Source organism: Quercus suber, unplaced genomic scaffold, assembly GCF_002906115.3.
Source record: "Quercus suber isolate HL8 unplaced genomic scaffold, Cork oak 2.0 scaffold_355, whole genome shotgun sequence".
NCBI classification, from domain to species: Eukaryota; Viridiplantae; Streptophyta; class Magnoliopsida; order Fagales; family Fagaceae; genus Quercus; species Quercus suber.
Window position 1 is genome coordinate 53,841 of NW_027069807.1, and position 10,917 is coordinate 64,757.

The 10,917-nt window shown below is 30.9% G+C and overlaps 1 long non-coding RNA gene across 2 annotated transcripts; it reads right to left on the minus strand.

Moving 5' to 3' along the window:
* Positions 1-6,233: 6,233 nt before the first annotated feature.
* On the minus strand, positions 6,234-8,138 carry LOC136061821 (uncharacterized). Of its 2 annotated transcripts, none has more exons than XR_010623684.1 (2): positions 8,051-8,138; positions 6,234-6,587 (listed from the first exon to the last, which is right to left on the minus strand). It is a non-coding gene; the product is annotated as an uncharacterized LOC136061821 (long non-coding RNA). The 2 variants fall into 2 exon arrangements; XR_010623685.1 differs by having other exon boundaries at positions 6,234-6,637; positions 8,051-8,132.
* Positions 8,139-10,917: the final 2,779 nt, after the last annotated feature.

Genomic DNA, 10,917 nt, shown 5'->3' on the forward strand with positions numbered 1-10,917 from the left:
AAAAAAAAAAAAAAAAAAAGGATTGTAGTAGAAAATACAAGAGTTGTATGAACTTCTCTGTGGGGTGTGTCTGTATTGTGTGATGACGACTCTTAAATATGTTATTTAAATCGTCTAAGAAACTAAATGCACAAATTCTAAAGTCGCCACATCATTAGAAACAGAACTGAATTCTATTATTACGAAGCTTGATCGATTGGCTAGTATTGAGGTACAGGTGACCTCGATAGATTGGCCAAAGTTGAGCTATGTATCGAGACAACAGATTTGACACTTACAATGAGCAGAATTTTGAGCAGCTTGATCGTGTCTTTAAGTAAATTTCCTTGATCAGTTTCTAGACACTTTAAATTGGGAAACAAAGACATTAATAAAAAAAAAAAAAAAGGTTTTTTGACTTGGATATGCCAACACTTATAAAATAGGACCTTAACAAAAGCCATTGGCTAATTGTATTTTTGCGCCTTGGCATTTGCATAGGTATGGCCACACAAAACAATAAAGAGACAAATATTTATGCAAGAGAAGAGAAAATAATAGGAGAAATTGGCATGATACACAATGTTAAGCAACAAATAAATAATGATAATTCTGTAGTTACAAAAAATGGAAAGGAAATTCAAACCTAGGCTATTTTCATGAAAGAGAGTAGATAATGGTGCCACTGAATTACGACAATAGTATAATATTTTCATCTCCACGAATGTTAGTTTTAGAATTTTGACCTTATTAAAACTCTTGGGTTAAATTTGTATCTTTTTTTGAAAATGTAAGCCATAATGCATTTACATATTTTCGTGTGATGGATTTGTGTGAAACTATACCCTTTTTAAATAGGTGAATTACAACTAATGTAACCGTCAAACAAATGAAAGAGGCAGAGGCGTCAACCAAACTCGGAGGTGCGGTGTTGCAACAAAGATGGAACTCTTGAACAGCTAGACAAGGAGCAAGCAATACAAAAAATATTTATTTTGGATCTCACTTTGTCAAAACTAATTGCATACCCGCGCGTTGTGCGTAATAATTTTTTTAGGATGATCTCATTAAATATGTTATTAATACTATAATTTTAGTTATTAACCATTGGTTTTTCATTAGTTTTTAAGTTAATAAAAACCTTAAATATACCTATTTTTACCTTTATACACACACACACACATGTACAATGAATCTTTACACATTCCTTTATGAAAATTCTATATATTCCATTTTTTTGAATGCGTAAAATTATAGACTACTATTCCATAATGATAGTGGCTAATTAATTTTATATTTTTTTTAGTGATCTCATTTGTAATGCTTCTTACCATTATCATATATTTACTAATTGATGATTTGCATAACAAAGACGATAAATGAGAGAGAGCATTGTTCATTAGATTTTCGAAAGTAATAGTATATAAAAATTATATATATATATATACACACACACACATATATAAAGTTAAATGAAATGTCAAAAAATGAATTTTTAAATTTTCTAACTTTATTTCTTATGTAATTTATTCTACTATCAGAGAACATCTTTTTTTTTAGTTATGATTAATATTTTTTTTTTTTTTTTTTTTGAGAATCAAAAAGGGTGGCTCACGTGTGATATCACAGTCGACCACACCCCCACAGATACATCACCTGTGAGTACCACCAGCACATAATGGTGCCCGCGACTTAGTTATGATTAATATGGTTTCTATAGTTAGAGTTTGATTAGTTTTAAATTTAAATTTAGTACTATGATTGTATTCAAGTGTTGATTGTTGATTTAATTTTTTAAGTGAATTTAACGGTTTATGTTACTAAATAGTAAAGTTTTTAATGTTCTCCACACAATAATCTCTATTTTATTTTTTACTTTTCCTTACAACCTCTTTGTTTTCCAATCAACGATTACTAAATGATGTTTTTTTTTTTTCTTTAACTACTCTTTATTACTTTGTATTGATTTTTTTTCTATGCCATCTCCCTCTCTCTCTCCATTGGCAACCTATCGTTTTCCAAAATTTGATGATGATTCTATTCATTAAATATGCATTATTAGTTTTTTTTTTTTTTTAATTTAGTGTTTCTAACTTGATTTGTTTTGTATTTCATTCTTCCTTTGATGCATTGGGTGTGAGAATGGGTGTTTCCCTAGCATTACTCCACTTAATATGGAAATTTTTATTTATTTAATTTAGCCAAAATATTATATTTTAAAATTTTTAAAATAAAAAAGGAGTGGAAATATAAATAATTTAATGATATATATGGGGGATGTGGCTGAATTTAAATATTAAATAAAATGATATGAGAAAAAAAAATACATAACAATAAACACTAACTTATCCAAATAAGTCTATGTAATATAATAATAGCACATTCTTATATTCTATTTTTAATTATTCATAATGCAATATGATAAAATTTAACAATCAAAGTCATAAAAAATAAAAAATAAATAAACTTAAAAAACAAAACTAAATCTCATCAACCAAAATAGAGTTCAATCTAAAGAATACAAAACTTTATCAAGCTAAAATAGAGATGCAAGAAAAATAAAAATAAAAATTCACGGGAGAAAGAGTAGGAAATAAACACTTTTTTGTAAGAGAAAATTATGTAAAGAATGGAAGAGTGAATGTCAAATTTATACTAAGAGGATGATAATAAAAAGAAACAAAATAAAGGAAGATAAAAGGAAAGAGGAAGAGTGATATCAAGGTAAAGATAATGAGAAAGTATAAATGTTAAAAAAATGAGTATAATTTGATGAGCACAATTTTCTTTTATTTAAATTTAAGTAAAATATTACATGTTTTATTTTTTAAAACAAAAAGAGAGAGAAAATATAAATAACTTAATGATAAGGAGGATGTGGTTGAATTTCAATATTGAGTAAAATAAAAGAGAAGAAAAATTAAAAGATATAACAATAAACACTAAATTTTCCAAATTATGCTATGTAATGGAATACTATTTTATTTTTATCTACTATCTTTAATTTTTTATAATGTAATCGGATAAAATTTAACAACAATAATAATAATAATAACTTAAAACACAAAACTAAATCATATCAACTTAAATTAAAGTTCTTAAAAACACAAAAATTTATCAACCAAAAGTGGAGATGCAATAAAAAATAAAAATCCACCAAAACATTGAGAGAGAGAGCGAGAGAGAGAGAAACCTTTTTGTGAGAGAAAACTATGCAAAAAATAGAAAAGTATAACAAATTTATAGTAAGAGGGAAGGAATAAGAAGAGACAAATAAAGGAATATGAAGGGAAAGATGAATAATAATATTAAAGTAGAGAGTAGTGGGGAGATGAAAATGTAAGAGAAGAATAAAAGTTGAAGAAAGTATAAATATTTAAAAAAATAAGTGAATGTAAAAAAAATTATAGGAAAATTGAAAATAAAAAAGAAATATATATATATATAGTTGTTAAAACTGATAATGATGAATATGTAAAGTCAATAATCTATATATATATATATATATAGTTTTTTTGTAAAAACAAATAGGAATAAATAATAAATAATAATTATGTGGCGAATGACGTGGCGATGAGGTGACGCAACAGGAGTTTAGCAGCAATAAATGCCACGCTTCAGCTTTTAGTAATATATAGATATAGATTTGAATACATTCAAGGGAATTGTGATCATGTGTGTTAGTCGATACTTTTTTACGTGAAATCATTAAAAAAAAAATTTGATGTGGCATCATTTTATTGGAGGGCATAAACACCTATGTTTACACCACATCCTTATTGAATTTATTCACTTCCAAAATATCCTTAACTTCTTAATTATATTCTTGAACAACATGGAGACTCAAACCTATTATCTCCAATTGAATAACTTATACACCAACCGCGGGGCTATTTATTTCTCACTCAGTTCTCACAACTCCCACCCTCATTTTTGTAGCATTCCATTTCTAATACTAACAATAACAACATGGAGACACAATATATATTTTATATTTTTATGCTTTAATTTTTTCTATTTACCTTATAAAATTTGTGAATACTGTTTATTTTTTATAAATTTAATCCACTTATTTGTATTTTCTTTTTTAATTTCTAAAATAATAATGATACCACCAATATCGATATCTAATTTTAGGTTAACCCCTAGTGAGCCTTGAGTTTGGAGGGATGAATGGAGTCACCACCAATAATAAGAGGATTTTCCGAGTGTGATTTGATACCTAACCTGTAATTTATCTTATTTCTAGCCTAAGACCTCATTCTATCCCAAAATGGGTTATAAAGTTTTGAAGAATCAATGAAGTAATTAGTTTTTTTGTTTAGGAAAAACTCCAAATCTCTTTTTTAATAACAAGAGATTTTACCAATTGAACTAACTTAAACCCTTACTAAAATAATAATTAGTTTACTAATGGTAAAGAGACTTTACTAATTAGTTTGAGTGTTCATTTACTAATGATAAAGATATTAAGCATCACATAACACCCTTTAAACAAAGCTAAAACATTTTAGTTATCCCTGAGTTTTAACAATTCATAAGACAATTTATTGATTAAATAATACTAATAATAAATAAGCACACTAAAGTACAAAGGGCTAAATTGCTTAGTAACATCATTTTTATATCAGTTTGGTATTTTGATTGTTGGGTGCCTGAATATACAAAGACTAGGGTCCAATATTTGGATTGGTCAAAGGCCCATACCGTGATAGTAAATTGCTAAAATATGAGATAAATGGTATATATATTACTGGACTTACACTGTACTTGAACTTGAAGAATCATGGGCTGGGCTTGTATTCTCAAGTCTCGATGGGAGCGGTGGGTTGAGCGTTGAGCGTGCTTGGTTCAAGGGTGTTCGAATTAGTTGTAAGGACCCATAATTAAAACACGAGGCATAAAATGATGCTGTCACGTGACAGCAAAAAACTTTTTACATTTTAAAACAATTAAAATTTAACCGTAACGTATTAAAATTTGGAAAATCTAATTGCTACAAATAATTAATCCAATAAATTAAACTATGCTTTCTATGGAAAATAGGGAAAACTTTTGGATATTGATAATTTCCTTTCTTTGTTTTGTGTCTCGTGTATACAAGATGCTAGATGAAGGGAAAAAAAATGATGAATTTTGACTGTGTGACAAATTCAATCTATGTTCCAAAAAAATCATTCTTAAAATTTTAGTAGTATAGGAACTCATACGTTAGGTGGTTGTCTAAAGCTAAACAACGATTTTTTCAACCTCTCTTTGAGACCACTTTTAGGGAGGTTAGTTGGAGTATTGGTTTTGTGGTTTTTGAAATTAGAAAGTTTCTAGTGTGAAAGAATGACTTTTGTTGTGAGGTTGGAGGAGTTGAAGTGTTGGTCTTTTAAGCGTTTGAAACGCGAGGTTTCATTTTCGTGGAGATTTCAGTTTTGGTTTAGAATTGTGGCGAGCACTGGTTGATAAATGAGGAGGAAGGGTACTGGTGCAGGGTTAATATTTCAATTTTGGTAAGGAGGACAACAAAGAGGTTTAAAAGCACACTTATAACTTACCAAAATGATTACCATCTGCATCTTATTAATTTTCCTAACCATTGCCATTCCAAAATTTATTCAATAATTTTGTTGAAAATGCACTAATTGAGATTGAACTAATAATTAATAAAAAATAAAATAAAATAAAATAAAAACTACCGAAAATAATTTAGTGTCATTATAATACACTAGCAGCCTAGCTTGTAACCCCGTGCATAAGCATGGATAAACTTAAAGACATACAATAAGATGCATAATATAATTCCTATATATATATATATATAATTTAAATACTATTGATTGTCATTTTTATATCTTGTTCACTTTTTAAAAAAATTTGTAATGATATTATTAGGTATAAAATGTAAATGGTCCATTTTTTTTATTATTGTGCAGCACCCTTTTCTTTTTTTTTACCTGTTCATTCATTCTAGACTCTTTAGTTTTTATACTTAATAACTCATTTGGATGAATATTTATGATATGGTCCCACATTTGATTCTAAAATTAAGAAATAAAACTCTTTAAAAATAAATAATTTAGGACACAGCACAAAATTGAAATTCTTATTTGAGTTCTCTTAGTTTCACCTATTATTATTATTATTATTATAAATGCATTAATTTCCTTCAATAATGCCACTCAGTAATTATCATGTGCATAATAATAATAATCCTCAAAAAATAGTGTACCCAAAAAAGAAAATCCAAAAGGGAGATGGCTCGCTCATTAAACCAATAACTAAAATAAATAAATAATTTCCTTAGTTCACATCGGTCCATTTCAACTTAATCCGGTCTATTTGGTCCAATTCAGTCTCTGAATTCCATCTAATAATATCAAATTTGTTTAAAAAATAAAAATAAAAAATTTACACAGTACTTGATTAAAGTCAAGTACCATACAAGAAAAAGGATTAAGTAAAATTCCTCCACGCACCTCCAAACACACACACACAGAGTGGAGTACTCTTCCACTCTCTCCAAAATCCTTTCCTTTCCTTTCTCTGCCCAATTCACATTCCCAAACCTTCTCTCTCTTCCCTCTTCTCTCCAAACACGAACAGGTAGTACCACAAGACTGCCATCATCGGATATAGTAAGAACCCATGTGAGGTATCTGTCTGTTAGCTACCCATATGACAGTGAATACAGAAATGTTATTATACCATATTCCAAGTTACTCATTGGTAGAATTTACAGGGCTGAACTGAAGAATCCCTGTCTGAAAGAACTCTCCATTGGATATTATGTATTCAGGGTCTTTGATGGATTGAGAAGATTGAACTAATGGTGTCTATGGCAAAACCTATGTTTAAACAAAAGCAACAAAGGACAGACAAGTTTGTCTTGCTAAGAAGTCCCATAACTTGTTCTGGCCTGCTTGTGTGTGAGAACAATTTTGGTCGATAGTTTTCTAGAATAGAGTTCACTCTAGAGACTTTGAAGAGTAATCTTACATCCCAGAAAACACATTGTCATATAAAATTATACATCAAGGGGTTCCTTCCCCAGTCTAGAGTTTCTACATTTGACAAAAAAGATAGATTGAATGTAGACCAGCGCTGGGATGGAAATTAAGTAGACTAAAAATTTATGTTCAGACCCCAATGTGATTAATTCTGCAGAATTATTAAATTTGAAGGTCTATCACACCAGTTGTAAAACAATCCACCTAGATATATAATTCCACCACATTTTTTCAAAAACCAAATCAATCAAAGCAATAAATAATCTAACACAGATTTGGTAAGGAAGTGGAAAATCAAAGAATAAACCTCTTCAATGGAAAAGCCAGTCTAAGGACACAAACAATGATTTAGAAAATTTACTATCAAGGAGAAGCTACAATTGGTCAGAACATACATAACCTAGACCCTCTAGATCGAACCCCTTAAATATTTCTACAATGATTTTCTCCATGAACTTCTTGTTCGCTTAAACCAGAACCTTTGACACTCAAAGGAACCTCCCAGAAAATTTGCAACAATGACCCTCATTGGTAAGAGAACTCATTGGTTTCAATCTCTCAAAATAAATTTTCTATAATTTATTAAAAATCACGTAGTGCGGAGCTGACTCAAATCTGTACCTCGCAGATTTAGAGTCCCCAAAGAAGATTACTATAATATTAATACTATGCCTGAAGCTTTGAGATTTCATTAACCTTAAAGCTACATGTGTTAGCACATATTAACAACTGGGATTGCAACCCATAACCTCATAGAGGCAATTTACCAAACACATGCTCACATTTACATATGTCAAAGTCTCTCAAATGCCAAGGAAACACACTTTAAAATCAACACATGTAACAACAAAACCCATATGGTTGCTCTAGGAAACCAACCCTCATATACCCATTGGAAAACTAAACAACCAAATCCTTTTATCAAAGCAAAAACTCCCAAACGAAATGAAATTTTCGGATTTTAACAAAACCATTGCTACCTCTAATCTTCCGTTATTCACCATAATCATCATAAAATAGCAAAACCCAAAGGAATTCATAGAAGAAATTGAGATAAAAGCTTAGGTTTTTACCTTGGGTTTAATCCGCTTCAAAATCTCATGGAGTTTTGGCTACTAGGAGAATCAATGGAGACATAATTCTCCCTAACAGGAAGATCTCAAGTCTCAACTAGAGAGAGAAAGAAAGAAATGAGGAACGAGCTATGAGAGCTTGGAGGTTCGGTCATCATTGGGGATGAAGAAGAGTGAATATGAGAAGAGAGGGGGTGGAAGAGAGAGGCGGCTGAAGGAAAGAGGGTGACGTAGAGTAATTCTGATAACCCCCAACTAATTCCACAACTCTGCTACGAATTTACCACATGATGATTCTTGAGTGATAGAATCATAGAATCATAACCCACTTGGACCCTCCATTACTTTCAACTCGTCAAGTAGACAAGTTGTGCAACAGTTGTGAAAATTATTGTGACACTAGACTTACTCGATGATGTATTGGAGATTATGGACCACTTGTCAATCGTCACAAAAATATCTCGGGAAGAAATTTTATCATCTCACCTACCTGTGTTTTTAGGTACTCCAAGAAATGATACTCTCTTCTTTCACATTTATAATAGACCTTACCATAAATTTAATGAGTAAACTCCACTATAAATGAAAAAAGAGAGAACACCATTTTTTATACTTCGAAAATACTTTTTTTTGAAATAAATTTAATGAGTACCTAAGGATTACTTGTAAATCACTTAAATGCCATCTCATGCTTTTAATATTAAAAAGAGCTCTACAAAAATAATTAACAACCTTATTGAAAATTATAAAATTCCAACTATCTTTTTTTTTTTAGTAGTATTTCTTATTTTTAAATCCACATCTTTTTTACTCCTCCTTCTCTAACTTTTCAATTTCAAACTCTAGGATTTTGCTATAAACCTAAATTTAAGATACTTTTAAAAATGGGTTAGAAAAAAATTTTAGAGTTCTAGCTATTTTTAAAAGTAATCAAGACAATGAGGCATGTATACTGTGGGGTTCGTTTTCTTTACGTAAACCCAAAGACAATTAATTTGTAGAGTATGGGTTGAAGAACTAGAGTTGACAAGGGATTCACAACAAAGGATTATCACTCTTTTTTTTTTCTTATTCATTGATCAGTTTCCCTACATTTCCATGGTTTGTAACAAACCCTCTCCTTCTATTATATAGCCACTCTCATCCTCATCTCTACCGTCCACGTGCTCCCCATCCATGGATTTGCTCAAGTACCTGTCACGTCAGGCAGCTTCTTTTCATCTCTGTGTGAGTGGCGGTAGGTTATGGAGCACTGTTCAGAGGTCTTCTCCACATAAATGCGGCCAGAAAAGCTGTTGCAGTGCATTGAATACGGTGGCAGCAGCCTTTCCCTCAGATATTTCCTCATCCTTATCGTTCCTGGGTATGTTTTGAGCTTATCTACATTGGAGCTAGTGTCTTATTGGTCCCTTTTGGTCCCACTCCAAGCCACAAACTTAAGCCCAATTGGAAAGGCCCAAAAGGCCAGTCCAATTAGATAATTGGTTAGATACAAAAAGGGAAAAACGTTCAGAATATTATAAGAGAAAAAACATCATTGTGAAATGGTGTGGATGTGATTTTTTTTGTCACTCTCTAATCACCCTTTTGTTACCAATTGAGAGACCACACATCTTGGGTATCAAGTGGAATTGGAGTGAAGATTGAAAGTCTTCCCAAGAACGTTTGATCTTCGGTTTTGAAATTCATCGCTTCAAGGTACACTCTCTTGTTCTCTAATTCTGAAATTTACTTTGTGCATGTTATCAATATCGAATGAAGTAGATCCGTTTTAAAACTTATTTTCCGCTGCATTTATCTTTATTTCCAACAGTATGGCCACACAAAACAATAGAGAGACAAATATTTATGCAAGAGAAGAGAAAATAATAGGAGAAATTGGCATGATACACAATGTTAAGCAACAAATAAATACTGATAATTCTGTAGTTACAAAAAATGGAAAGGAAATTCAAACCTAGGCTATTTTCATGAAAGAGAGTAGATAATGGTGCCACTGAATTACAACAATAATATAATATTTTCATCTCCACGAATATTAGTTTTAGAATTTTGACCTTATTAAAACTCTTGGGTTAAATTTGTATGTTTTTTTGAAAATGTAAGCCATAATGCATTTACATTTTTTCGTGACGGATTTGTGTGAAACTATACCCTTTTTAAATAGGTGAATTACAACTAATGTAACCGTCAAACAAATGAAAGAGGCAGAGGCGTCAACCAAACTCGGAGGTGCAGTGTTGCAACAAAGATGGAACTCTTGTACAGCTAGACAAGGAGCAAGCAATACAAAAAATATTTATTTTGGATCTCACTTTGTCAAAACTAATTGCATACCCACGTGTTGTGTGTAATAATTTTTTTAGGATGATCTCATTAAATATGTTATTAATACTATAATTTTAGTTACTAACCATTGGTTTTTCATTAGTTTTTAAGTTAATAAAAACCTTAACTATACCTATTTTTACCTTTATACACACACACACATGTATAATGAATCTTTACACATACCTTTATGAAAATTCTATATATTCTATTTTTTTGGATGCGTAAAATTATAGACTACTGTGGGGGAAAAAGGGCCCGGCCCAACGTAATGGGCCGAAGGCCCATAGGAGGGCTATTTTGCGTCCGAGAAGAGGAAGATGAAGAAGGTAGGGCCCGGCTGGAAGTGGGACCCTCAAGATGAAGAATTATCACAGTCCGAAGAGGACATCTCCTGTCCGAAGAGGTTGTAATCCTCTGACGCGATATCATAGATCAATTGAATGTGTGAAAGGCCAGAATGACCTTCCGAGGACTCCACCTGATTGAGATAAGCTCTGAGCATGCTATGGAACGATAAGGATGGAGAAATATCTAAG